At 38.0% G+C, this 27,993-nt stretch overlaps 1 protein-coding gene across 3 annotated transcripts in view; it reads left to right on the top strand.

Annotated features, from left to right (window-relative positions):
- Nucleotides 1–1,129: 1,129 nt before the first annotated feature.
- GPRASP2 (G protein-coupled receptor associated sorting protein 2) overlaps nucleotides 1,130–27,993 on the top strand; it is a 74,439-nt gene continuing 47,575 nt past the window's right edge. For 2 of the 3 annotated variants that reach the window (XM_075999284.1, XM_075999287.1), the window contains exons 1-2: nucleotides 1,130–1,251; nucleotides 1,407–1,477. The gene's annotated coding sequence lies outside the window, so the exon portion shown is untranslated. Of the gene's footprint in view, nucleotides 1,277–1,406; nucleotides 1,478–27,993 lie in introns of all 3 variants that reach the window. The other variant, XM_075999286.1, reaches the window with a different exon arrangement.

Genomic DNA, 27,993 nt, shown 5'->3' on the forward strand with positions numbered 1-27,993 from the left:
ATATATCAGTTGGCCAATTAATTTCTTTCTATTTATAGTAGAGACGGGGTCTCGCTCTTGCTCAGGCTGGTTTTGAACTCCTGACCTTGAGCAATCCGCCCGCCTCGGCCTCCCAAGAGCTAGGATTACAGGCGTGAGCCACAGCGCCAGGCCTGATATATAGGTTTTTTAATTAAAAGTTCTGATGCTTTCTATATTTGGTGTGATAGAGGAGACTGATGTCATATATGGAAAATATCCCACTTAAATGGGGGGAGGGGGGAAGGGCATTTATTGAAACTTTAAAATCTGTACCCCCATAATATGCCGAAATAAAAAAAAATATATAAATGTGAGTAAATTGAATTCATGCAAAATTCTACAATGATACAAAATCTATCAAAGGAATAGAGGTACAAAAGACAACTTCAGAAGAACTAGTTTGCACAATAAAACTACAAAATTATTTAAAAGGGATAAACTAAAATTACCAAAGCTCCTGAGTTCATTCCATACGTGTTTGTACATTTGCAAAGGTTGGAACGTATGTTCAGACAGATGCAAAAGTGAGGGATAAAGTTGGTTTGGGAAGGGAGTTCAGTATATGGGGAAAAATGATGAGTTTTATTTTTTTAAGGAAAAGAACTAGACTCAGGGATCCTATTATTTTTGGTTTGTCTCAGGGTGTAAGAGGTGTCCCACCCGATCGTAGTATGCTAAGGTTTATGGAAGTAGGGAAAAGTGGCAGTTTTGCCTCACTTCACAAACCACAAATGTTAACAGGGACCCATCCTGGTGGTGGAGATTGGAGTTTGAATGTTTGTTTTGGTTATGGACATTTTCAAAGGCAGCTCCTCTGTGTGTGTGTGTGTGTGTGTGTATGTTTTACTATATTGCCCGAGTCACATACAAAATATTAAAAATCACTTCATCTCCAAAATCCTCATAGAGTGTTCCTCGCCTGCCAAGTGTTCCTACCGAGCAAAGCCCAGGCCTAGGGCTGGAAGCTTTAGCTCCAAATCCAGCCTGCCTTCCAGCTGTCTGTCTTCACCAGAGTCAGGAGCTTCAGGGTCTCCTAGCAAGCAGTTCACCCCCAGAGGCAGAAGACCGCCATCCGTGGTGCAAGGCTGCCGCAGACAGGCTGACTGCGCGGTCACGTGAGGCCGATGGCAAGTCATGTGACCAGGCTCTCACTTGGGCCCGCAGAGAGGTGTGTTTCCTTGCACGGAGAAAGGACGGGAAGGACAGACACCTGAGGATCCACAGACCCAGGTGGGAGGAGCAGAGGGATGTTAAGGTGGGTGGGTGTCTCTCCATGATGCACTAGCCTGAAAACTAATTTTTCAGGCGCCCACAGCATTTGTTAGTAGAGAAAACAATCCCTCAGCCAACCGCGAGCGTCTTAGCCGGGTCTGTCTTTTGTCCAGGAGCTCGAGAAGCCGGGGGTCATCCCGCGAGAGGCATTCGTGGAGAGAAGCGGCGGTTGCTATTGGAGAAGGTGGGTGCGAGGCCGGCATCTGGCCTCCGTGGGAGGTGGTGGCTGAGATGCGAGTGAAGGAAATGCCTCGGGCGCTTCTACTCCCTCCTGCCTTCTGTGTTCAGCCTGGGCGTGGGGCCCTGTGCCGCCAGCGCCTCCTGACTCTCTGTTTCTATGTGTGGATGGGAACGGTGGGCATCTGGGCGGAATAGGCTTCAGAGGAGCCCAGCGAGGGGAAACGGTCAAGTAACAAGTCGTGTTCACCCATGGCGCTGGATCAGGAAAGGCAGGGGTGGGGATGGGGACCGGGGGCCACACTGCCACTCTCTTCCTCTCACCAAGTTGGCACCACTCTGCTGTCTTCTTACTGTCAGTATCCAGGCAGTGGGAATGACTGAAACCAGCTCCAAACTGGAGGAGGGTCAGGGAGGGGAAGAGAGGGGGACACATCTGCTTTTTGCTCCAAGGCTCCAGCTGGCTGGGAATGCAGGGAGGATTGAACCTCAACCTGGTCTGCACTAGGGAAGAGGGAGACTGTACGCATAGACCTGAGGGTAAGGAACCTAGGGTGCTTTGGGTCCTTCATGTAGGATTTCTTATTGGGATACTTTTAAGTTTCTCAACCTCCAAGAGGACTCCTGGATCTGACTCTCAGGCAGTAACATTCTGGGAGTCTGCCCCGGATGTGATGTTCTGAAACAGCCCAGTCTCAGTGTGCCTTCAACAGCTGCCTCTCATCTGCTAACACAAAGTTTGCTGCTCCATCTCATACTCCCTCCTCCTCAAGTCCTGGGTCTCACAGGAGGGTCTTTTGCGGAACTACCTACAGAGACCGCTTTATGGACAGCCTTACAGATTTCCTTCTTAAGATCCTTTGCTCTCTTCCTTGTTTCTTTTTTATGGCCAATGCTTTAGACTTGGTGATTTGCACACATTCTTGGTGCCACCTCTTGTTTGTGTTGATCTCTTTCAGTCAGGCCTAGCTTTATGAGACAGCCTCAGGATACTAAAGTCCTTTAGAATACAGTTAGGAAAAATGAATTCTACTACTCTTACTAACATCTCTATTTCCACATCTTACATATTTGAAGACAATTAATCCATAAACATCTTTCTTATTCTTTTTGTTATAGTTGCATAGTACTCCATTGTGTCACTACCGTATTATTCAATCACTCTCCTATGAACAGACATGCGTTTCTAATGTTAAGCTATTACAAACAGTAGTGGAAGGAATAACCTTGTGCAAAAGTATTTTTCTATGGTTGGTGGTATATCTTCATAGGTTCCTAGAATTGAGGCTGATGGGTCAAATGGTAAGTGCATGTGTAGTTTTATTAGATATTCTCAAATTTCCCTCCAAAGGGATACTATAGATTTTCATTCACACCAGGAATGTATGAGAGTGCCTGTTTTCCTGCAACCTTAATAATCAAATTCATACTATCCTTTTGATATTTGTAGAATATCTGATGATTTCCTCCCTCGTTGCTGATGTTAATAATTGTGTCTTCTCTTTCTTTTTAAAAATATTTCTGACTAGAGTCCTATCAATTTTATTGATCATCTCAATGAAGTAGCTTTTAGTTTGATTCTCTTTGTTTTTCTGTTTTCTATTTCATTGTTTTCTGCTCTTATATTTATTATTTCTTTCCCTCTATTTACTTGGTGTTTAAATTACTCTGATTTTTCTAGTTTCTTAAAGTAGGAACTGAGATCATTGATTTGAGTCCTTTCTCTTTTTCTAATATAGACACTTGAGTATTGCAAATTTTCCTCTAATATTGCATTAACTACATCCCACAATTTTTGATATGTTATGTTTTTGTTCTTCAATTGAAATTACTAATTTCTCTTTTGGTTTCTACTTTGATCAAAGAGTTATTTAGAAGTATGCTATGTAGTTCTCAAGTATTTGGGACTTATCCAGGTATTGATTTCTAATTTAATTCTATGGTGATCATAGAACATAGTTTGTAGACCTGAATTCTTTTAATTTATTGAGATTTCATTTATGGCCCAGAATATGGTTAATCTTGGTAAATATTCTATGTGCACTTGAAGAGAATATATATTCTGTTATTGCATGGACTGTGCTATGGATGTCAATTAAGTCTAGTTGGCTCATAATGTTGTTTAGGTCTTCTGTTATATATCTTTACTTATTTTATCTCTACTTGTTATTGAAAGAGAGGTGCTGAAATCTCTGACTATAATTATGGATATGCCTATTTACAATTGTGGATATGCTTATCTCCTTGAAGTTCTGTCACAGGATTTTTGTTATTATTATTTTTTTAATATACTGTTGGATTTAACTTGCCACTTTTTTCATTCTTAATAATGATTGAAATTGGCCTATAATTTTATTTTTTGATTCTGTAGTTTTCTCGTTATGGATTTGTTATATTACATTCATTAAATGAGTTTGAATAATTTCTTTTCATTTTCTAATCTCAGAAATGGTTTGTATGAGATAGTCTGTGGCTTAAAGATACCTTAGAACTTAACTCTAAAACCTTTTGTACCTAATGCCTTTTAGGGTGGCACATGAAATATATAATCCTTTACAGATAAATATAGGCTTTTCACAGTCATTATCTGCACCACAGCTTATTCACACAGTTCCTTGTGCCTAGAAGAGTCACCTTTCTTACTCACCTTGTCCCTTCCCTCCAGTTATTCCCAGCCCCCTATAATCTCTGTCTGTTAAAGGCTTGTCCATCCTTCAAATATTTTCTTTCTTTTCTTTTCTTTTTTTTTTTGAAACAGAGTCTTGCTTTGTTGCCCAGGCTAGAGTGAGTGCCGTGGTGTCAGCCTAGCTCACAGCAACCACAAACTCCTGGGCTCAAGCAATCCTTCTGCCTTAGCCTCCCGAGTAGCTGGGACTATAGGCATGCGCCACCATGCCCGGCTATTTTTTTCTATATATATTAGTTGGCCAATTAATTTCTTTCTATTTATAGTAAAGACAGGCTCTCGCTCTTGCTCAGGCTGGTTTCGAACTCCTGACCTTAAGCTATCTGCCCGCCTTGGCCTCCCAGAGTGTTAGGATTACAGGCGTGAGCCACCACGCCCACACAATCCTTCAAATATTTTCTAGAAGGACATCTACCCCCTTCATAGTGACACCCCTGATCTGTCTCACCAACTCTATGAACACTCACCTTCTTTAAAGCCCATTTCCTAACCTAATGGCTTAATACCTTCACTCCAGTGGTTAACCTGTCCTATTCGATTAGACAGCCATTCAGAGATCTGTGTTTTCTGCCATTAACATACCTGATCCTTCCCCTTCTCTGTTTATCTGTGTGCATCCTTGGGCCAGGTGTTCAATGCTGGTCCAGGTCAGTGGCCATCCTTTGCTCAACAAGGATTTCTTCCTTTAAAATAGAGCTATAGGCTGGATAGTTTAATCTTAGAAAGGGATGGTGAGCTTGGTAGATACTGTTTTAATGAGCTTATGACCCTAGCAGCATATATTCTTAATTTTTAAGTCATTTACCAATGGAATTGGAGTATGTGTATTGCATTGTTTTGGTATTATTAATGAAATTAAACCTATTTTCAGAAGTTCAGCCAGTTGAATTTTCTTTCTCCTGAATGGAGTATTTATAGATTTTTCCCATTTGCCTTTTAGAGGTTCTTAGTTTTCTTAGAGGTTTAAGAAACCTTATAGATTTCTGTGCACACACAAACCCATGAATAGTTCAGAAATTTTTGAAAGAAAAATAATTTGAAGGTTGGGCAGGAATCTAAAATTTTTAAAAGCAAGCTATGGTATTAAAATAGAGTAGAAGCGACTCAGAAAAGATAAATGGAACATAGAGAGCCCATATATAGACATTTATATTAGGATAACAGTTCAGATTCATAGAAAAAAGTGAAATATTCAATGTTCTGGGGGTCCTCAAAACCACCCACATGTTCAGTGACTTGCTAGCAGGACTCACAGGACTCAGCATATGGTTGTACTTAACAACTGTGACTTATTACAGTGGAAGGATACAAAACCCAATCAGCAAAGGGAAAAGAAACATGAAGTGAAGTAAAGAAGAAACTAGCCTCAAGCTTCCAAGAGTCCTAATCATGCAGGATATGTTTAATTTCTCCAAACAGATTGTGGCAATATATGTGAAATGTTGTCTTCCAAGGGCATTAGAGACTCAATGCCCAAGATTTTTATTGGGGGCTTTCCAGATACATACCCTGTGCCTAGCATGTACCAAACTTCCAGAATGCCAGAAGGAAAGAAATTATTTAGCATAAACCACATTGTCTGCACAAAATATTTAGGCACAGTGAGGCCATTCTTACAAGTTCTAGGAGTGGTGGGAATTCTCCCTTAGTCCAGTTCCCAAACTCCAGGGCCAAACCAGAAAACAGGACATTCTAAAGAGAGCAATCTCAGGCCTACTATGTTAACTCCTTTTTGCACATTTCATGAAGGATGTTGGAATAATTAGCTAGTCATTTGGGAAAACATATTAGATCCCGATACACACAAACTAATTCCGTCCAGGAAGATTAAGTGTCTTAATGAGTGTTTTAAAAGGGGTGGGAGAAGAAAGAGAAACACTGATTTACCTGGAACGAATTTTGGCTGGTGACACATAGAGGACAATGGAAGTGGATTCTTTCTACATAATACCAGTATCATTTATTAAATGATCTGCCCCTCCTCTAACAATTTCTCACATCTCTTTTGTAACTTATGGAGAAATCCTGACACATATATCTGAGGTAACTTGCTCTCTGGTATTAGAAACACACTATTTCATGTACTACAGTTTGTGATAAACACTGTGAGTTATCTGAGATGTTATATCCATAACTCACATACATGGTTGGACTCTCTAGTTAATTTTATCATTTTATCATTAAGGTCCCATTAATCAGATTGATTGGTGGTAGGGGACATCAATATTCCCCTATGACTCCCTTGAAACTCTCTTGGAGTTTCAAAACGGAAAAGGCTGTTGGCCCTGCCAAAGGATGTGTCTCTGTGTTACCAGGTCTGCTGGATGTCCTCAAGAAAGTTTTCCACAATAGCGCTCAGTACTTTTATGGCTTTTGAAAAAAGTATACAACATCTGGCCCTCAACTATACCCGCTCAGAAACTCAATTTCCCCATAACAGAAAAATAAGATCTATCTGTATGGGGAGAACTTATATTTAACAAGGTCACAAGACTGACAGAATCCAGAATATCAGTTTATTAATTTGTAAGGGGAAATAGTAATATCAAAGGAACTGAAGTACTAGCGTTCAGTGGATTCTCTCACTGTATACAGACGGGGAGGAAATTAAAATTAAAATCAAAAGGCCAAGTAATTTGTGTTGAGAAATAATTTTTCATATTAATTTAAATGCATAAAGTTTTAAAAGTTGGAACATGATCGCTCTTGAATGATATTACTTAAAGTGCTAGTCTGTAGTAAAAAAAAAAATAGGAATTTGTGCCAGAATTTATTTAAATTGACTACATCAAATTATACATTATTTTCATAGCAGGTTTTTCTTGATAAAATTAGCAGCGAGCACATTTACATTATGATGCAAGCTTCTTATGTCTTTATGGTATGGACTGGTACAGTTTGCCACCTGTGGGAAAAGAGTCCATGGATTCACTTTGAGAAGGGGTGTTCCTTTATGGGATATTTGGACAAAAATCTGAACCTTTCAGAGAAAAGCAAGTAGCTCCATTTAGAAATTTGCTAGCTCTGATATTCTCAATTTATTAGCTAGAGATACTGTTACCAAAATTCAGAATAATGTGAAAAGTTTAAATGAAGAAGTCATGAAAATATAGATTCATTGCAGAAACAGTAATAAAGAAAAGAAAGAAAAAATAAAGAAAAGGTGACATTTTGATCAAAAGAGAATGGGATAAAATAGTCTAGAAATATTATGGCAACATAATAACTATTATTTATAAGAAATAAGCTCAGATTCCCACCCAAAACATACACCTAGTAAAATCAAATGGGATTAACTTTCTCAAAATTCCTTTTTTCCCTTTTTACAAATTGAATACATGTTATTTTTAATATGAAGTTATGTAATATTGGCATGGTAAAGGCTTTTCTATATATTACAATGAAGGGGGGATATAAGAGATTGAGAGATGTGGCTGCAGAAAAAAGTATATGACAATATGTATGATAAACTGTTAATATACCTACTATAATATGAAGTAGCTCTTGCAAATCAGTAAACACTAGTACCTCCAAAATTTGGCAAATGGTTTTAAAAGCCATGTCACACATGCACAAAGATAATAATGGCCAATAATTATATGAAATTGTGAAATACCATTGTTCACTGGTCCAATTGAAAAAGACATGTTGAAATTACACTAGCTGGTATTTCTTACCCTTCTAAGAGACTTATTAGACATTTTTTTTCCTAATTGCCTTCCTTATAAAATATTAATATCTCAGATATACTGAGGTCATATGTTGGGTCATATGGTAATTCTATGTTTTACTTACTGAGGAACATCCAAATTGCTCACCACAGCAGCTGTACCATTTTACATTCCCACCAGCAATGTTGCAATTTCTCCAAATTCTCACCAACATTTGTTATAGTTTGTTTTTATTACTATTGTTATAGGCATCCTAGATCCTAGTGGATATAAAGCAGTATCTCACTGGGATTTGATTTGCATTTGCCTAATGATTAATGATGTGGAGCAAATTTTCTTATCCTTGTTTTGCCATTTGCATATATTTTTACAGATATGTATGTATATTTTTTTGGAGAAATGTCAATGTACTTTACCCATTTTAAATTGAGTTGTTAATTTTTTGAGTTATATAATTTCTTTGCTTATTATTAACACTAGACCTTTATCAAATGCATGATTTGCAAATATTTTCTCCCATCCTTTGGGTAATCATTTCACTTTCTTGATAGTGTCCTTTGATACACAAAAATTTTTAATTTTGATGAGGTCCAATTTATTTTTTCTTTTGAAGCTTATGCTTTTGATGTCATATCTAAAAGGCCATTGCCAAATCCAAGGTCATGAAGATTTATCTGTATGGTTTCTTCTAAGAATTTTATAGTTTTAGCTCTTATGTTAGGTCATGAATCCATTTTGAGTTCATTTTTGTGTATTGTATGAGGGAAGCATCTAAATTCAACGTTTTGCATTGGGGATATTCAGTTGTCCCAGAACCATTTTATTTTTTTGAAGAGGCAATTCTTTCCTCATTGGAACCTTTCTTGAAAATGAATTGGCCATAATGTATGGGTTTATTTATGGATATTCAGTTCTATTCCATTGTCTATATGTGTATTCCTATGGCAATACCACACTATCTTGATTACTGTAGCTTTGTAGTAAGTTTTGAAATAGAGAAGTATGAGACCTCCAACTTTCTTCTTTTTCAGGATTGTTTTGGCTATTTGCGGACCCTGCAATTGCATATGAATTTGAGGATCATCTTTTCTATATCTTCCAAAAAGGCCTTAGAATTTTCATTGGGTTTGCATCGAATCTATAATATATAGCAATATAGGGGAAATTTCCATCTTAAAAATATTAAGTCTTCCAATCATAAACACAGAATGTCTCCCATTTATTTAGGTCTTCTTTAATTTCTTTTTGCAATATTTTATAGTTTCCAATGTACAAGTTTTACATCTCCTTGCTCAAATTAATTTCTAAATGTTTCATTGTTTAGATGCTATCATAAATGGAATTGTTTTCTTAATTTCCTTTTCAGATTGTTCACTTCAGGTGTATAAAAGCATGACTGATTTTTGATCTTTTGCCCTGTAATTTGGCTGAATTTGTTTATTAGCTCTAGTAACTTTCTTATGGATTCTTGGGATTTTCTACGTATAGGATCATGTCAACAATAAACAGAGATAGTTTCACTTTTCCTTTACAATTTATATGCCATTTATTCCTTTTTCTTGCCTAATTATCTGGCTAGACTTCCAATACAATGTTAAATTGATGTGAAAGCGGGCATCTTTGTCTTGTTTCTGATTACAGGGGAAAGTATTTCATCCTTAAGCACAATATTAGCTATGGGTTTATCATGTTAAGGAAGTTCTCTTCTATTCCTAGTTATAGTGTGTTTTTATCATGGTAGGAAATTGGATTTTGTTAAAGGCTTTTCCTGTATCAGTTTATAAGATGACGTGATGTTTTTCTTTAGTTCTCTTACTATGGTGTATTATATTGATTTTCATATATTGAACTAAATGTGTGCTCTTGGATAAATCCCACTTGGTCGTGGAGTATAATATTTTAATATCCTATTAGATTCAATTTGATAGTTATTGATGGGATTTTTTGAGAATTTTTATGTCTACATTCATAAGGGATATTGATTTGTACTTTTATTGTGACGTTTTTGTCAGGCTTTGAGTATCAGGTTAAGGCTGCCCTCATAGAATGAGTTAGGAATTGTTCCATTCTCTTCTAATTTTTGGAGTACATTAAGATGTATTTGTATTAATTACTTTTAAATGTTTGGTACAATTCAACAGTGAAGCCATCTGATCCTGAACTTTTCTTTGCTGGGAAGTTTTTGGTTACTAATTCATTCTCTTCACCTGTTACATGTCTCATCAGATTTTGTACTTCTTCTTCAGTTAGTTTTGGTAGTTTGTGTCTTTCTACAAAAGTTGCCCATTTTATCTAGGTTATATAATTTTTGGTTTACAGTTGTCCATAGTATGCTTTTATACTACATTATATTTCTGTAAGTTCACCAGTAATGTTCCCACATTTCATATCATTTTTAAACCATTTCACTGAGATATGATTGACATGTAAAAAGCTCTACAAATTTAATGTATATACCATCATTAAGGGCATAAATATATCCATCACCTCTCAAAGTTTTCTCCCACTCCCTTTATTATCTATGTGTGTGTTTGGTGAGAACACTTAATATTTCTACCATTTTAGAAAATGTTAAGTATACATTACAGTATTGTAAGCTATATGCATTATGCTCTATATTAGTGTATAGTGTAGTAGTTAGGGGGAAAAAACAAAGTGTTCTTCCTATTCTCACACATACCACTCAACACAAAACAGAAGACTTCTGTGACCAAAAAGCAATTCTGCAGTGGACACCAACAGGGTGTCCTATAATTCAATTCAATTCCAACACTCTCTGCCTGGAGTTAGAGTCAGATCTCACAGGTTAAGGGCTCAGTCCCACAAGACTGCCTACCCCCACTTCTGATGCCAGTCCAAAGCCCCAGATTATTTTATCTGTGCTTCTGACCTACCAGCTACAAATTGGGGCTGCTCATGATCCCCTACTCGAGTTCAGTTAATTTGCTAGAGTGGCACCCAGAACTCAGGGAAATGCTTACTTACATTTACTGGTTTATTATATTAATACAGAATATGATAAAGGATACAGATGTACATCCAGATGAAGAGATATATGGGGTGAGGTCTCGACAGGTCCTAAGTGCAAGAGCTTCTGTCCTGGTGACATTGGGGCATGCCACCCTTCTAGTGCGTAGATGTGTTCATCAGCCCAGAGTTCTCCTAACCCTGTAGTTCAAGGATTTTCATGAAGGTGTCATCACATAGACATGATTGATTATTAACTCAGTCTCCACCCTCTTTCCCCTTCCCGGAGGATGGGGAGTAGAGTTTAAAGTTCCAAGCTTCTAATCATAACTTGGTCTTTGTAGTGACAAGCCCCTAGCCAGGAGCCCACCAAGAGTTGTCTCATTAGAACAAAAGATAGTCCTATCACCCAGGAAATTCCAGGCGATTAGGAGCTCCATGTCAGAAATTAGAGTCGAAGACCAAATATTAGAATGAAGATGCACCTAGCACTGCTATTGCTCAAGAAATTACAAGAGTTTCAGGAGCTCTGTGCCAAGAACCAGAAGTAGAGACCACAAATATGTTTCTTATTATACCACAATATCATACATAGGTCTCCAGAACTTATTTATATTGCATAATCGAAACTTTGTATCCTTTGGCCATCACCTCCTCATTTCCCCCTTGCCCAGATCCTGCCTACCACCATTGTACTCTCTGCTTCTATGAGTTTGATTATTTTAGATTCCACATATAAGTGATATCATACAATATTTGTCTTTCTGTGTCTGGCTTATTTCACTTAATATTTTGCAGGCCCATCCATGTTGTCACAAATGGCAGGATTTCCCTCTTTTTTTAAGACTAAGTAATATTCTATTGTGTATGTACATATATATGTCACAGCTTTTTATCTATTCATCCATTGATGTACATTTTGGTTGTTTCTGTATCTTGGCTATTGTGAACAGTCCTGCAATAAACATAGAAATGAGGGTATCTCTTCACTAGACTAATCTGGAAAAATACCAGATGTGGAATTGCTAGTTCATATGATACTTCTACTTTTATTTTTTTAGGAACCTCTATGCTGTTTTCCATAATGGCTGCTGTACCAATTAACATTGCCACCAACAGTGTACAAGAGTTTTCTTTTCTCTACATCCTCATCAGGACTTATTTTTTTAAATAACCATTCTACCAGGTATGAGGCTATATGTAACTGTGGTTTTTATTTACATTTCTCTGATGATTAGTGATGTTGAAGACCTTTTCATATATCTGTTGGCCATCTGTATGTTTTCTTTTGAAAAATGTGTATTTAGGCCCTTTCCCCATTTCAAAATCTGGTTATTTGGCTTTTTGCTATTGAGTTTAAGGAATTCCTTATATATTTTGGAGATTAACCCTTTATCAGATATATAGTTTGCTAATATTTTCTCTCATTTTGTAGGTCGCCTTTTCATTTTATTGATTGTTTTTTTTGTTTTTTTTTTTTTTTTACCATGCAGACACTTTTTAGTTTGATGTAATCCCACTTGTTTATTTTTGCTTTTATTACCTGTGCTTTAGGGATCAAATCCTGAAAAACCATTGCCAAGACCAATGTCAGGGAGCTTTTTCCTTACATTTTCTTTGAGGAGTTTTAGTTTCAGGTCTTGTGTTTAAGTCTTTAACCCACTTTGAGTTGATTTTTTGGTATGGTGTAAGATGTGAGTCTAATTTCATTGTTTAGTATGTGGATATCCAGTTTTCTTAGAACCATTTATTGAAGAGACATCCTTTCCCCATTGTGTATTCTTGGCATCTTTGTCAAATATTAGTTGACTGAATATGCTTGGGTTGATTTCTGGGCTCTCTATTCTGTTCCATTGGTCTATATATCTTTCTTACACAGTAGCATACTATCTTGATTACTAAAGTGTTGTAATATAATTTGAAATCAGGAAGTCTGATGCCTTCAACTTAATTCTTCTTCCTCAAATTTGGTTTGGCTATTTGAAGTCTTCTGTGGTTCCATATGAATTTTAGGATTATTTTTCTATTTCTGTGGAAAAAATACCATTGAAATTTTGATAGGGATTATTTTGAATCTATAGACTATTTGGGGGAAAAGGACATTTTAACAATATTACTTCTCTAAATTAATGAACATGGATATCTTATAATTTGTGTCTTCAATATCTTTTTACAATGTTTTATAGTTTATTCAGTGTATATATCTTTTACTTTATTAAATTTATTTCTATATATTTTATTCCCTTTGTTACTATTATAAATGAGATTATTTTATTGATGTCTTTTTAGGATAGGTCCTTATTAGTGTATAGAAATGTAACTGACTTTTGTATTTTGATTTTGTATCCTGAAACTGTGCTGAATTCATTTATTGGTTCTAACAGGTTTTTAGTAGAACCTTTAGGATTTTCTATATATAAGATCATGTAATGGGAAAACAGAGACAATTTTACTTCTTACTTTCCTATTTGGATGCATCATTATCATTATCATTATTATTATTATTATTATTATTATTATTTTACCTAATTGCTCTTGCTAGGGCTTCCAGTACTGCATTGAATAGAAGCAGTGAGAGTTAATATCCTTGTCTTGTTCCTTATTGTAGAGGAAAATTTCACTGTAGAATAATATGTTAGCTATAGATTTGTCATATACAGCCTCTAATATATTGAAGTAGTTTCCATCTATACCTAATTTGATAAGAGTTTTAATCATGAAAAGATGTTAAATTTTGTCAAATTCATTTTCTGCATCTATTGAGCTGCTCATATGATTTTTATCCTTTATTCTGTTAATGTGGTGCATCACATTTATTGATTGGCATATGGTAAACCATCCTTGTATCCCAGGGATAAATCCCACTTGATCATGGTAAATGATCTTTTTAATATGCTGTTGACTTTGTTTTGAAAGTATTCTGTTGAGGATTTTTGTATCTGTATACATCAGGGATATTGGCCTGTAATTTTCTTTTCTTGTATTACTCTTGTCTAGCTTTGGTATCAGAGTAATGCTGGCCTCATAAAATGAGTTTGGAAGTATTCCCTCTTCTTCAATTGTTTGGAAGAGTTTGAGAAGACTGGTATTACTTCTTTATGTTCTGTAGAATTCACCAGTGTGGCCATCAAGTCCTGGGCTTTTCCATAGGGGAGTCCCTTAAAGTGTCAAGGTTGAGCACTTTCTCTCAATCTAGCAGAGCTGTGCTAGCTGCTGATATCTATGTGCTGTCTGTGGAGGCTCTTGCACACCATCTGTTGGGGAGTATAGGGTGCTAAATCTAGGGGATGGAGCATGTGGAGTCCTGGGGGTGGGTGATGTTGAATAGCTGGGGCAAGTCTGCAGGTAAGGCATCCTATGGGGTTCATGGGTGGGACTTTTGGTGGAATCCATGAGCCAATTAGTAGGCTCATGGATCTGCAGTCAGTTGTCAAGATATGTGTGGCAGTTGCTGAGAGCTCATCCCCCTTTTCCCTACTCCTACCTCTCCCCAGTATTGATCCCCTCAGGGTTCTGGGTGGGGTGATACAGAAGTGGGAGTTTTGTCTTTTGCAGCTTCTTGCAAGACTGGGGTATCTGTGCACTGATTTTACTCTCACTTTCCCCTCTAGGAGAAATCATAAGCTAAGGAGGTCTCTCTTGGCATTGAACTCTGCCATCTTGGGGAAGGGGTGATACAGGTGAATTGGAATTGTTATATTTACCTTCTTCAATGCATCTATTCTTGGATTTTTTCATTCCAGCAGGGAGCTGCAACTTCTAAGCTGGAATCATGGGCTCCCATAAAGGCTTTCTCATCTTTCTTAGTCTGTTTTATGTTGCTATAAAGGAATATCTGAGGCTGGGTAATTTATAAAGAAAAGAGGTTTATTTGGTTCATGGTTCTGCAGGCTATACAAGAAACATTATGCCAGCATCTGCTTCTGGTGAGGGCTTTAGGCTGCTTCCACTCATGGCAGAAGGCTAAGGGGAGCCAGCATGTGCAGACCACAGGGCAAGAGAGGAAACAAGAGAGAAAGGGAGGTGCCAGGCTTTTTTTTTTTAACAACCAGCTCTCACAGGTACTAATAAGTACTCACTCACCACCCCACCTCCAGGGAGGGCATTAATCTATTCCTGAGGGATCCGCCTATATGACCTGAATACCTTACGCTAAGCTCCACCTCCAACATTGGAAATCAAATTTCAACATGAGTTTTGGGGAGACAAATATCCAAACTATAGCATTCTGCCCCTGGCCCCCTAAAACTCATGTCCTTCTCACATACAAAATACAATCATTTCATTCCTATGGTCCCCAAAAGTCTTAACTTGTTGCAGCATCAGCTTAAAAGTCCAATGTCCAAAGTTTCACCTGAGACTCAAGGCTAGTTTCTTAACTGTGGGCCTGTATAATCAAAAACAAATTATTCATTGCCAAGCTACATGGTAGTACAAACATTTGGTAAAATTCCTTTTCCAAAAGAAAGGCATAACAGGCCCCACACAAGTTTGAAACTTAGCAGGACAAACATTTAATCTTAAAGTTCCAAACTGTCCTTTGACTCTATGTTCTGCATCCTGGCCACACTTGTGTGGAGTGGGCTCTTAAGGCCTTGAGCATCCTGCCCCTATGGCTTTGCTTGCTGCAGCCCACATGGCTGCTTTCATGCATTGGAGTTGAATATGTGCAGCTTTTCCAGGCTGAGGTTGCATGCAGCTGGTACCTCTGTAATTCTGGGGCCCCCATAGTGGATGTGCTCCCACAACTCCACTAGGCAGTACCCTGGCGAAGACTCTCTATGGGGGCTCCAACTCCACATTTTCACCCAGCATTTCCTTAGTAGATGCTCTCTGTGGCCACTCCACCTATGCAGCAGGCTTTTGCCTTGGCATCCAGGCTCTCCAATACATCCTTTGAAATCTAAGAGGATGCCAACAAGCTTCTGCCACTCTTGAATTCTGGGTGCCTGCAGACTTAGCACTGTGTGGATGCTGCTAAGGCTTACCATTTGTGATCTCTGTAGTGATGGCTAAGCAGTACCTGGGGCCATGTCAGCCATGGCTGGAGCCAAGGGGCTGGGATGTGGAAAGCAGCATCCTGAGGTGGCACAGGGCAGAAGTGCCCTGGCCCTGTCCCCCAAAACCATTCTGTCCTCCTAGGCCTGTGGACCTGTGGTGGGAGGGGCAGCCTCAAAGATTTCTGAAATGCCATGTGGCCTTTTTCTCATTATCTTTACTATTGGCTCCTGGATCCCTTTTATCCATGCTAATCTCTCTAGCAAGTGGTTGCTCCATGGCACCCTTGGATCCTTCACCTGAAAATACTCTTTCCTTCTCTAACACATGGTCAGGCTTCAAATTTTCCAAATTTTCATGTTCTGCTTTTCTTTTGATTATAAATTCCAACTTTAGCTCATTCCTTTGCTGCTGTGTCTGATTGTACACTGTTAAAAGCAGACATGCCACTTCTTGGAGGCTTTGCTACTTAGAATTTCTTCTGCCAGATACCCTATGTCACTACTCTTGAGCTTGGGCTTCCACAAAGCCCTAAGGTATAGATACAGTACAGCCAAGTCTTTGCTCTGGTGCAAAAAGGGTGACCTTTGCTCTAGTTCCAAATAAGTTCCTCATTTTTATCTGAGACCTCATTGGCATTGCCTTTACTGTACATAGTTCTAGCAGCATTTGGCCACAACCACTTAACCAATCTCAAAGAAGTTCCAAACTTTTCCACATCTTGTTGTTTTCTTCAGAGCCCTCTTCAAACCTCTGGCCATTACCATTACCCAGTTCCAAAGCTGCTTCCACATTTTCATATATCTTTATGGTGACAACCCATTATCATTACCAATTTTTTGTCTTAGTCCATTCTACATTGCTCTAAAGGAACAACTGAGGCAGAGTGATTTATATAGAAAAGAGGTTTATTTGGTCCATAGTTCTGCAGGCTGTACAAGAAGCATCTGCTTCTGATGAGGGCTTCAGGCTGCTTCCACTGATGGTGGAAGACAAAGGGGAGCTGGTGTGTGCAAAGATCACGTGACAAAAGAGAAATGAGAGAAAAGAAGAGGTGCTAGGCTCTTTTTAACAATGTGTTCTCATGGGAACTAATACCAGTGTACTCATGAGGAATCAGCTCCCATGACCCAAACGTCTCCCATTAGGCCCCACTTCAAACATTGGGGATCAATTTCAATATGAGGTTTCAGGGGACAAACATTGAAACAATAGCACTATCAATTGGTGGTTGTTAAAATCAATGTTTCTGTGGAGATATGGTGGCTGAATCCTCCTGTTCTAGAATCTAGCAGATGTTCTACACTTGCATTTCTGATTTCAATAACTTGAGTCTCTTCTTTGTTTTTTTCTTGACAAATCTAGCTAAAAGTTTGTCAATTTTCTTAATCTTCTTTAAGTACCAACTTCTGGTTTCATTTAAACTCTCTATTGCTTTTTCTATTCTCTATTAATTCTGTCTCAGCTCTTTATTATTTCCTTCCTTCTCCTACATTTGGATTTAATATTATCTTTTTCTACCTATTTTGTGTGTAAAATTAGGTTTTTTATTGAGCACTTTCTGCTTTCTTAATGTAGACATCTATGGATATAAACTTCCCTCTGAGAACTAGTTTTGATCAATCTCATAAAGTTTAATATGTTCTGTTTTTGTTTTCCTTTATCCGTAAGTATTCTAATTTCACTTGTGATTTATTTTTTAACATATTGTTTGTTTAAGAGTATGTAGTTTAATTTCTTCACTTTGTGAATTTTCCACTCTTCCTTCTGTTATTGATTTCTAACTTCATGCCATTTTAGTTGGAAAAAATACATTGGATGATATCTATTCAAATATATAAAGACTTCTTTTGTAGTCTAACATATGTCTATCCTGGAGAATGTTTATGTGCACTTGAGAAGAATATGCATTCTCCTCTTGTTGGGTGGAGTGTTTTATGTACATTTGTTCAGTCTAGTGTATTTAATCTTCTGTTTATATCTTCTTTTTTGTTCTTGATTTTCTCTCTAATTGTCTCATTATTGAAAGGGGGTTTTGAAGTCTCCAGCTTTTATTGTAGAATTGACTATTTCTCTCCATTTCTATCAATTTTTGGTATGTGTGTATAGTATGTAATGATGAAATCATATGTTCTAGGGCTCTGTTGTTAGGCGCCTTTGTGTTTATACTTGTTACATATTTTTGAAGGCGTGACCCATTTAAAAATGTATAATATCTTCCTTGTCTTTTGTAAGAATTTTTTTACTTAAAGTTTGTTTTGTCTGAGGTAAGCACCTTTGCTCTCCTTTCGTTACTACTTGCATGGAATATGTTTTTTCCATCATTTACTTTCACCTTATTTGTATCTTTGTATCTGAATGTTAGTCTCTTCTGGACAGTACATCAATGGATCATGTTTTTTTAATTAATTCTGTCAATCTTTGCCTTTTGATTGGTGAATTTAATCCACTTTCATTGAAAGGAATTATTAATGAGGAAGGATTTATTTCTGCTATTTTGCTACATTTTTCTACATGTCATATCATTTTTGTTCTTCACTTTCTCCATTACTGCCTTCTTTTTTGATCAATCAATTTTTTTTCTTACTTTTTTTCAGAATCTTATGGGGGTACAAATGCTTTGCTCATATAAATTGCCTTTGCACTGCCTGATTCAAAGCTACAAGCGTGCCCATCCCCTGCTCACTCCTCCCACCTACCTGATTCCTGATGAATGTTACTTCCATATGTGCACATGAGTGTTGATCAATTAGTACTAATTTCATGGTAAGTACATGCTGTGTTTGTTTTACATTTTTGTGATACTTCATTTAGAAGAACAGGCTCCAGCTCAATCCAGGATAATACAAGAGGTATTAATTCACCATTTTTTATGGCTGAGTAGTACTCCATGGTATACATATATCACATTTTATTTATTGATGGGCACTTGGATTGTTTCCACATCTTTGCAATTATTAATTTTGCTGCTATAAACATTTGAGTGCAGATGTATTTTTTTCCTTTGGGTAAATACCCAGTAGTGGCATTACTGGATCAAATCATAGTTACACTTTTAGTTTTTTGAGGTATCTCCATATTACTTTCCATAGAGGTTGTACTAGTATGCAGTCCCACCAGCAGTGTATAAGTATTCCTATCTCTGCACATTTACACCAAGATTTGTTGTTTTGGGACTTCTTGATAAAAGCCATTCTCACTGGAGTTAAGTTATATCTCATTGTGATTTTGATTTGCATTTCCCTGATAATTAGAGATGTTGAGCATTTTTTAATATGTTTGTTGGCCATAAGTGTATCTACTTTTGAAAAGCTTCTGTTCTTTATCTTCTTTCAAACGAAAAGTTTCTGTTCATGTCCTTTGCCCACTTTTTAATGGGGTTGTTTGATTTTGTCTTGCTGATTTTCCTGAGTTCTATATAGATTCTAGTTATCAACCCTTTATCAGATGTATAATGTGAAAGTATTTTCTCCCCTTCTGTAGGTTGTCTATTCACGCTAATGATAGTTTCCTTGACTAAAAGCTTTCCTTAAAGCTTTTTAATTTGATCAGGTCTCATTTATTAATTTTTGTTATTCCTGTGATTGCTTTTGGGGTATTCTTCATAAATTCTTTGCCTAGGCTGATGTCTATAAGAGTTTTTCCAACATTTTCTTCTAGAATTCTTATAGTTTAATGCCTTAGGTTAAGTGTGTTATCCATTATGAGTTAATTTTTGTGAGTGGTGAAAGGCTTGGATCCTGTTTCAATCTTCTATGTGTGACTATCCAATTTTCCAAGTAACATTTATTGAATAAGGATTCTTTCTCACAGTGTATGATTTTGTCTGCTTTGTCAAAGTTCAGATAGCAGTGTGAGGATGGTCTTATATCTCGATTTTCTGTTCTGATCCATTGATCTATGTCTCTGTTCTTGTGCCAATCCCATGCTGTTTTGCTTACTATAGCCTTGTAGTATAGCTTGAAGTCTGGTAAATTGATGCCTCCCAATATATTCTTTTTGCTTAAGTTTGCTTTGGCTATACAGGGTCTTCTCTGGTTCTATGCGAAGTATAGAATTTTTTCTGATCAGAAAAAAATAATGTGACTATTGTAATAAGGATTGTGTTGAATCTGTAGATCACTTTGAATAGTATAGACATTTTAACAACGTTGATTCTTCTGATTTATGAGTATCTTTTTCCATCTGTTTACATCCTCTGCCATATCCTTCCTCAGTGTTTCGTAGTTGTCCCTGTAGAGTTCTTTCACCTCCTTAGTTAAATATATTCCTAGGTATTTTATTTTCTTTGTTGCTATTGGGCAGAGCATTGAGCCTTTGATTTGGTTCTCAGTTTGACTGTTGTTGGCGTATATGAATACTACTGATTTGTGTACGTTGATTTTGTAACCTGAGACTTTACTGAATTTGTTTATCAATTCCAGTAGTCTCATGGCAGAATTTTTGGGGGTTTCCAGATATAAGATCATATCATCAAAAAAAGAGTGATAGTTTGATCTATTCTGTCCCCATTAGGATGACCTTGATTTCCTTCTCTTGTGTGATTGCTCTGGCAAGGACTTCCAGCACTATGTCAAATACAAGTGGTGATAATGGGCAACCTTGTCTGCTTCCACTTCTAAGCAGGAATGCTTTCAATTTTTTTCCCCATGCAGTATGAGTTGGCTGTGGGTTTGTCATATGTGGCTTGTATGATTTTGAGGAAAGTCCCATCTATGCCTATTTTGTTAAGTATTACTATCATAAAGGGGTGCTGAATTTTGTCAAACGCTTTTTCTGGATCTATTGAGAGGATCATATGGTCTTTGTTTTTGCTTCTATTTATGTAGTGAATTACATTTATAGATTTGCATATGTTGAACCATCCCTGCATCTCTGGGATGAAGCCCACTTGGTCGTGATCAATTATTTTTTGATAAGCACCAGAATTCGGTTTGCTAGGATTTTACTGAGAAATTTTTCATCTATATTCATAAAGTATATGGGTCTATAGTTTTCCTTTTTCATTGAGTCCTTTCTTGACTTTGGTATCAAGGTGATGTTGGCTTCATACAATCTGTAGGAGAGGATTCCTTCCTTCCAATATTATGGAATAATTTGTGCAGGATAGGTACCAGTTCTTCTTTGTAGGTCTGCTAAAATTCGGGTATGAAACCATCTGGTCTGAGACTTTTTTCGTTGGAAGATATTTTGTTTTTATTTCAATTTTGGAACTTGATACCAGTCAAGAATTCTGTTTCTTCCTCAGTGAGCCCAGGGAGGCTGTATGTTTCTAAGAATTTGTCCATTTCTTCCACATTTTCAAGTACATAAGTGCATAGAGATTTTTGTACTATTCAGAGGTGATATTTATTATTTCTGTGGTATCAACTGTAATTTCTCCCTTTTCATTTCTGATTGAGCTTATTACAGTCCTTTCTTTTCTGTTTTTGGTTAATCCAGTGCGAGGCCTGTCAATTTTGTTTGTCTTTTTAAAGAACAATCTTTATGTTTCATTGTCCTTCTGTATAGTTCTTTTGTTATCGATATCATTTAGTTCTGCTCTGATCTTAGTTATTTCTTTTCTTCTGCTCGGTTTGGGATTGATTTGTTCATCCTTTTCCACTTTTTTGATATGATTCATGAGATTGTTGATTTGTGATATTTCTGTCTTTTGGGTATAGGTATTTTATGGTTATGAATTTTTCCTCTCAGGACTACTTTAGCTCTATCCCACTGATTTTAATAACTTGTGTCCCCCTTATCATTTAGTTCAAAGAATCTTTAGATTCCCATCTTAATTTCCTCTGTGACCCAACTATCATTCAGCAATAGGTTGTTTAGTTTCCATGACTTTGTGTAGAGGTGAGTATTTCTCTTGGAGTTATTTTCTAATTTTATTCCACTGTGGTCTGAGGAGATACATGGTATAATTTTTACTTTTTTGAATTTGTTGAGACATGTTTGGTAGCCTAGGATGTGGTCAATTTTTAGAGAATGTTCCATGGGCTGATGAAAAGAATGAATATTCAGTGGTTTTAGGGTAGAATGTTTTGTAAATGTGCATTAGGCCCATTTGTTCTAGAGTTTTGTTTAAGTCCATTGTTTCTTTGTTTATTTTCTGTTTGGAGAATCTATCCCATTCTGTCAGAAGGGTGTTGAAGTTCCCGTCTATTACGGCGCTGCTGTTTATCATTTTATTTAGATGAAGCAGGATTTGCTGTATGAATCTGGATCCACCTGTGTTGGGTCCATAGATATTTAGAATTGTTGTGTCTTCTTGTTGAATTTTTCCCTTTACCATTACATAATGACCATCTTTGTCTTTCTTTACTTTTGTTGATTTGAAGTCTATGTTGTCTGATATTAGAATTGCTACACCAGCTTTCTTTTGGTGTCCATTTACATGGACTATTGTTTTCCATCCCTTTACCTTGAGTCTGATTGAATCTTTATGGATTAGTTGTGTTTCCTGGGGACAGGAGGTACTTGGCTTATATTTTTTTTATCCATTCAGCCAGCCTGTGTCTCTTGAGTGGGGAGTTCAGGCCATTCACATTTTTTTTCAGCATATTATGGGGGTACAGATTTTAAGGTTTCAATAAATGCCCTTTCCACCCTCCCCCCACAAGTCTGATTCTCCAGCATGACCATCCCTCAGATGGTGCACATCTCACTCATTATGTATGTATATGCCCGTCCCCTTCTACCCTCCCCCCTCCCCAATACCCTGATACTGTAGTACCTATGTGTCCACTTAGGTGCTACTCAGCTAATACCAGTTTGCTGGTGAGTATATGTGGTGCTTGTTTTTCCATTCTTGGGATACTTCACTTAGTAGTATGGGTTCCAGCTCTAACCAGGAAAATATAAGATGTGCTATATCACCGTTGTTTCTTAGAGCTGAATAGTACTCCATGGTATACATAGACCACATTTTATTAATCCATTCTTGGATTGATGGACACTTGGGCTGTTTCCACAGCCTTGCAATTATGAATTGTGCAGCTATAAACATTCGAGTGCAAGTGTCTTTTTTGTAGAGTGTCATTGGATCTTTTGGGTAGATGCCCAGCAATGGGATTGCTGGATCAAATGGTAGATTCACTTGTATCACTTTAAGGTATCTCCATATTGCTTTCCACAGAGGTTGAACTAGTTTGCAGTCCCACCAGCAGTGTAGGAGTGTTCCTATCTCTCTGCATCCACGCCAGCATTTGTTATTTGGAGACTTTTTGATAAAGGCCATTCTCACTGGAGTTAAGTGATATCTCATTGTAGTTTTGATTTGCATTTCCCTGATGATTAGAGATGATGAGCATTTTTTCATATGTTTGTTAGCCATTCTTCTGTCTTCTTTAGAAAAGTTTCTGTTCAAGTCCTTTGCCCACATTTTAATAGGGTTATTTGATTTTTTCTTGATGATTTTCATGAGTTCTGAGTATATTCTAGTTATCAGCCCTTTATCGGATACGTAGGATGCAAAAATTTTCTCCCATTCTGTAGGTTGTCTGTTTACTTTCGTGACTGTTTCTTTGGCTGTGCAGAAGCCTTTTAGTTTCATCATGTCCCATTTATTTATTTTTGTTGCTGCTGTGATTGCCTTTGGGGACTTCTTCATAAACTCTTTGCCTAGGCCGACGTCTAGGAGAGTGTTTCCAACATTTTCCTCTAGAATTCTAATGGTTTCATACCTTAGGTTTAAGTCTGTTATCCAGCGTGAGTTGGTTTTTGTGAGAGGTGAAAGGTGTGGGTCCTGCTTTAGCCTTCTACAAGTGGCTATCCAGTTTTCCCAGCACCATTTATTGAAAAGGGATTCTTTTCCCCAGTGTATGTTTTTGTCTGCTTTGTCAAAGATTAGATGGCTATATGAGGATGGTTTTATATCAGGATTCTCACATCTGTTCCACTGGTCAATAATCCTGTTTTTGTGCCAATAACATATTCTTTTAATTACAACAGCGTTGTAGTATAGTTTGATATCTGGCATATTAATGCCTCCCATTTTGTTTTTGTTGCGTAGAATTGTTCTTGATATTCGGGGTCTTTTTTGGTTCCATACAAAGTGCAAAATTATTTTTTCTATATCTGTGAAGAATGCTGATGGGATTTTAATAGGTATTGCGTTGAATCTGTAGATCAGTTTGGGTAGTATAGACATTTTAATGATGTTGAGTCTGCTGATCCACGAGCATGGAATGGATTTCCATCTGTTTACATCCTCTGCTATTTCCTTCCTCAGTGTTTCATAGTTCTCCCTGTAGACGTCTTTTATGTCCTTGGTTAAGTATATTCCTAGGTACTTTAATTTCTTTGTTGCTATTGTAAAGGGAATTGAGTCTTTGATTTGGTTCTCAATTAGATTGTTGTTAGGCCATTCACATTTTTTGAAAGAATTGATAAGTAGTGTGGATTTCTGTTAATCCTGTTGAGTAGAACATTATTGCTCTGTTTTACCTCTCAAGCCATTATTGAGAGGTCAGGCTGGGCTCTGACCTCTACCTTTTGTGGGTTTTTACACTGATGGGTATCTATTGTGGTGATCTATGTAAAGTGCAGTTCTGAGAACTTTCTGTAGGGCAGGTCTGGATTTGGCGAATTCCCTCAGCATTTGCTTGTCTGGAAAAGACTTAATTTATCCATCAAATGTGAAACTTAGTTTTGCAGGATTCAAAATTCTAGGCTGGCTGTTGTTTTGTTTAGGAAGATTGAAGGTAGGGGCCCACTCCCTTCTGGTTTGTAAGTTTTCTGCCAAGCAGTCTGCTGTTATCCTGATGGGTTTTCCCTTATAGGTCAGTTGTTGCTTACATCTAGCTACTTACAGAATTTTCTCTTTCACTTTTAGTTTGACTAGCTTGAGTACTATATGTCTTAGAGATGCTCTGTTTGCTATGACTCTTCCTGGTGTTCTATGACCATCTTGTATCTGCATGTCTCAATCTCTGGCACTACTGGGGAAGTTTTCCACAATAATTCCCTCAAATAGATTTTTTATGCTTTTAGCACTTTCTTCTTCTCCCTCAAGAATACCTGTATTTCATAGGTTTGTTTGCTCCATGTAGTCCTGTACCTCTCTAAGTGATTGCTCTAGCCTTGTTGTTCTCTTCTCTGCCTCTTTAAATGATTGGGTTAGCTCGAGAGCCTTGTCTTCAAGCTCTGAGATTCTTTCTTCTCCTTGGTTTAATCTCTTGCTGAAACTTTCTGCTGCATTTTGAAAATCCCCGAATGATTCTCATTTCTTTAAGATCTATTATATCCTTCCTAATTTTGCCAAGCTCTTTAGTGACTTTTTAATTAATTTCCTGAAATAGTTTTTGGGCTTCTTTTTGTTGGTATTCAACTTTCTCTTCAATTTCCTTCATCTTATTTGCCATCCATATTCTGAATTCCATTTCTGTCATTTCAACAATTTCCTTGTAATTGGAGTTCGTTGCTGTAGCTCCATTGTGATCCTTGGGAGTGTTGATCTCTTTTGATTTCTCATCTTCCCTGAGTTCTTTTGCGTGTTTCTTCCCATCTTAACCCTCTGTTTTGAGTTCTGGGATAATAGGTTTGTAGAATTCCTGTTCCTTGCTGGGAACTCTCCAGATAGTTGTAAGACATTCAAGTTGGAATCTGGATGAAACTCTCTTCATAGAGGCTGGTATTGTGTGGATTGCTCTACCCAGGACCTCCCCACAGAGATAACCACAGCAGCTGGATGAAGTTGTTAGGTTTTCCTGGGTTGTGGGCAGTTGCTCAAAACAAGTCACTACTGGGACACATGGAAATTTTGAAGTTAAAGATGGTAACAGCACCATCTGTAGTAAAAATACACCCTAGCATATAGAAGGAGACCAACCTTCAACTCTATGTGGAAACCCCAAATATGTAAGTTAAAAATGAATGAAGGATAAATATCATCTTGTGATATGGGAGAAACTAAAACATATAAATCTGTATGTTAAGAGATAATAAAGAGTTACTACATGAAACTTATAGAAACAATTTTGTATGTTTGAGGAGATTTCATGGACCATGTACTATTCCAGGCTGGCCTAGAAAAATGTATAGGTACTGGAAAAAAAAAGCAGATGAGAATGAAGGATATTCCAAATATAGAGAATGGTCAAGTGCAAGGTGTATATGGGTAATAACTTGGCTTAAATGTAGTGCATGAATGGGAGTTTAGGAAATAAAAAAAAAAAAAAAAAAACAAGTCACTGTGTGCTGGTGGCTTAAGGCTCTGGGGGTCACTGGTGGGGCATTGGACTTTGGAGCAGCTCTTCCAGCCCTGGTTTGGTGGTAGAGGTTCTGGGGTAGGGTCTTAGGGTCCCGGTGCAGCACTAGAGACTTGGGAATGGCACTTCAGGCCTGGTGGAATTTCTGAAGGCTCAGGTGTAGAGCCTAAGACTCAGGGTCAGAGTCTCAGGCTCTGGCGTGGGAGCCTCCAAGCTGGGACTGGGAAGGGCCTACAGCAGAACCTCTGTACAAGGCCTCTGAGCCAGAAGAGGAGCTATGCAGATTGTGGGCCAATCTGACCTGGAGAACGGGGTCTGGGCCAAGCAGGCAGGAGGCAGTCATGGCTGGAGGGCAGAGTCTTGGCCAGACAAGCAGCAGCAGGCTGTTCCACAGGCTCCGGGGTCCCACAAATGCCGAGTCAGGTGGGCTGAAGTTAGTTCCGGCCCCTGAGAGACTGTACAGCTCTCCAGGCTCCACTCCGGGCCAGCCAAAGCAGCCACACAGAACCTCTCCAATCAGAGCCTGCTGTACCTGGGCAAGAGAGCTTCTGAGCCTGGACTGGGATGGAAACAGAGGCAAAACCTCTGAGCAGGAGCTCTAAGCCAGAAGCAGGGAGCATGTTGATGGTGAGCTGACCTGACCTGAAAGGCAGGGTCAGGGCCAGGCAGGCAGGAGGTGGCCGGGACCTAGAGGGTAGATGTAGGGCCAAACACACTGTGGGCTGCTACTTAGGCACAAGGGTCCCACGGGTGCCAGGTCAGATGTGCAAAGGTCACAGCTCGCCATGCCTCACCCAGAACCCACTGAAGCAGTGGCCCAGTACTGCTCAGATTAGGGCCTGCTGTTCTCTGGTCAGTTCCCATGCCCAGATCCTGCTGTGCTATAGGGGTGAAGTACCTGGCTTTAATTTTGGGGGTACAGCTCAGGGAAGCTGCAAATCGATTGAGTCCCTCCCCAGGCCGGTGTAGACCCAGTGCTGTGCACCTGAGTTCATGATGGCTTTAGCTGTTGCCTGATTTCCGTAGTGCCTGTTGTCTAGTGCAACAGCTCTGCACTGACTCCAGGTATGTCCCTGTCTGGGCAGGTAGGAAGTCGGTAGGGTTGGTGGGTGCCGGCAAGGCAAGCACGGCACTCCCCAGCTCTATTCTCCTATTGTTCTCCTTGCATTCTCTAATCTTGTGTATTTATCAGCCTTCACCTTTTTTCCCACACTGAGTGTCCCATGTTGCTTCTCTGTGAATTCAAAATGCTCCTTCCAGGGTGAGCATTCTGTTTGTAGGTAGTTGCCTGCACCTTCCACTTCTTTCCTTGGGAGCAGTGAGCAGGCAGGCTGCCTCTAGTCCACCATTTTTTCAGGTAGTCAATTTTTTCTACTGTACCATTTTGATTACCTTCTTATTTCCTTTTCTATATATTTCAAAGTTATTTTCTTATTAGTTAATTTCCTAAATTTATAATAATATTGTTTGAATTAATACTATTTTAGCTTTAATACTGTACAACAGTTCTATTTCTAAACAGTTCCTCCCCCTTTATCTTGTTGTTACAAATTACATATGTATACATTGCATGCTCATTAACATATATTTATAATTATTGTTTTATATATTTGTATTTTAAATTTTATAAGGAAAACCAAAGTCAAAACCAAAAATACAGTCATTCTGGCTTTTATATTTATATATGTAGTTACCTTTACCTGTATTCTTTATTTCTTCACATGCCTTCAAGTTACTATCTAGTGTCCTTTTATTTCAGCCTGAAGTACTCCCTTTAGCATTCTTTGTAGGGCAGATCTACTAGCAACAAACTCTTTTAGTTTTTATTTATCCGAGAATATCTTAATTTCTCCTTCATCTTTATTTTTTTCCTTTTATTTCATCATATTATGGGGGTACAAATATTGCCCCTGCCCCCCTTCCCTCCCCCCGACATGCCAGAGATTCAAGCGTGTCCAACCCCAAGGTGGTGCGCACCGCACACATCATGTAAGTATACACC

Source organism: Microcebus murinus, chromosome X (assembly GCF_040939455.1).
Source record: "Microcebus murinus isolate Inina chromosome X, M.murinus_Inina_mat1.0, whole genome shotgun sequence".
Taxonomy (NCBI): Eukaryota; Metazoa; Chordata; class Mammalia; order Primates; family Cheirogaleidae; genus Microcebus; species Microcebus murinus.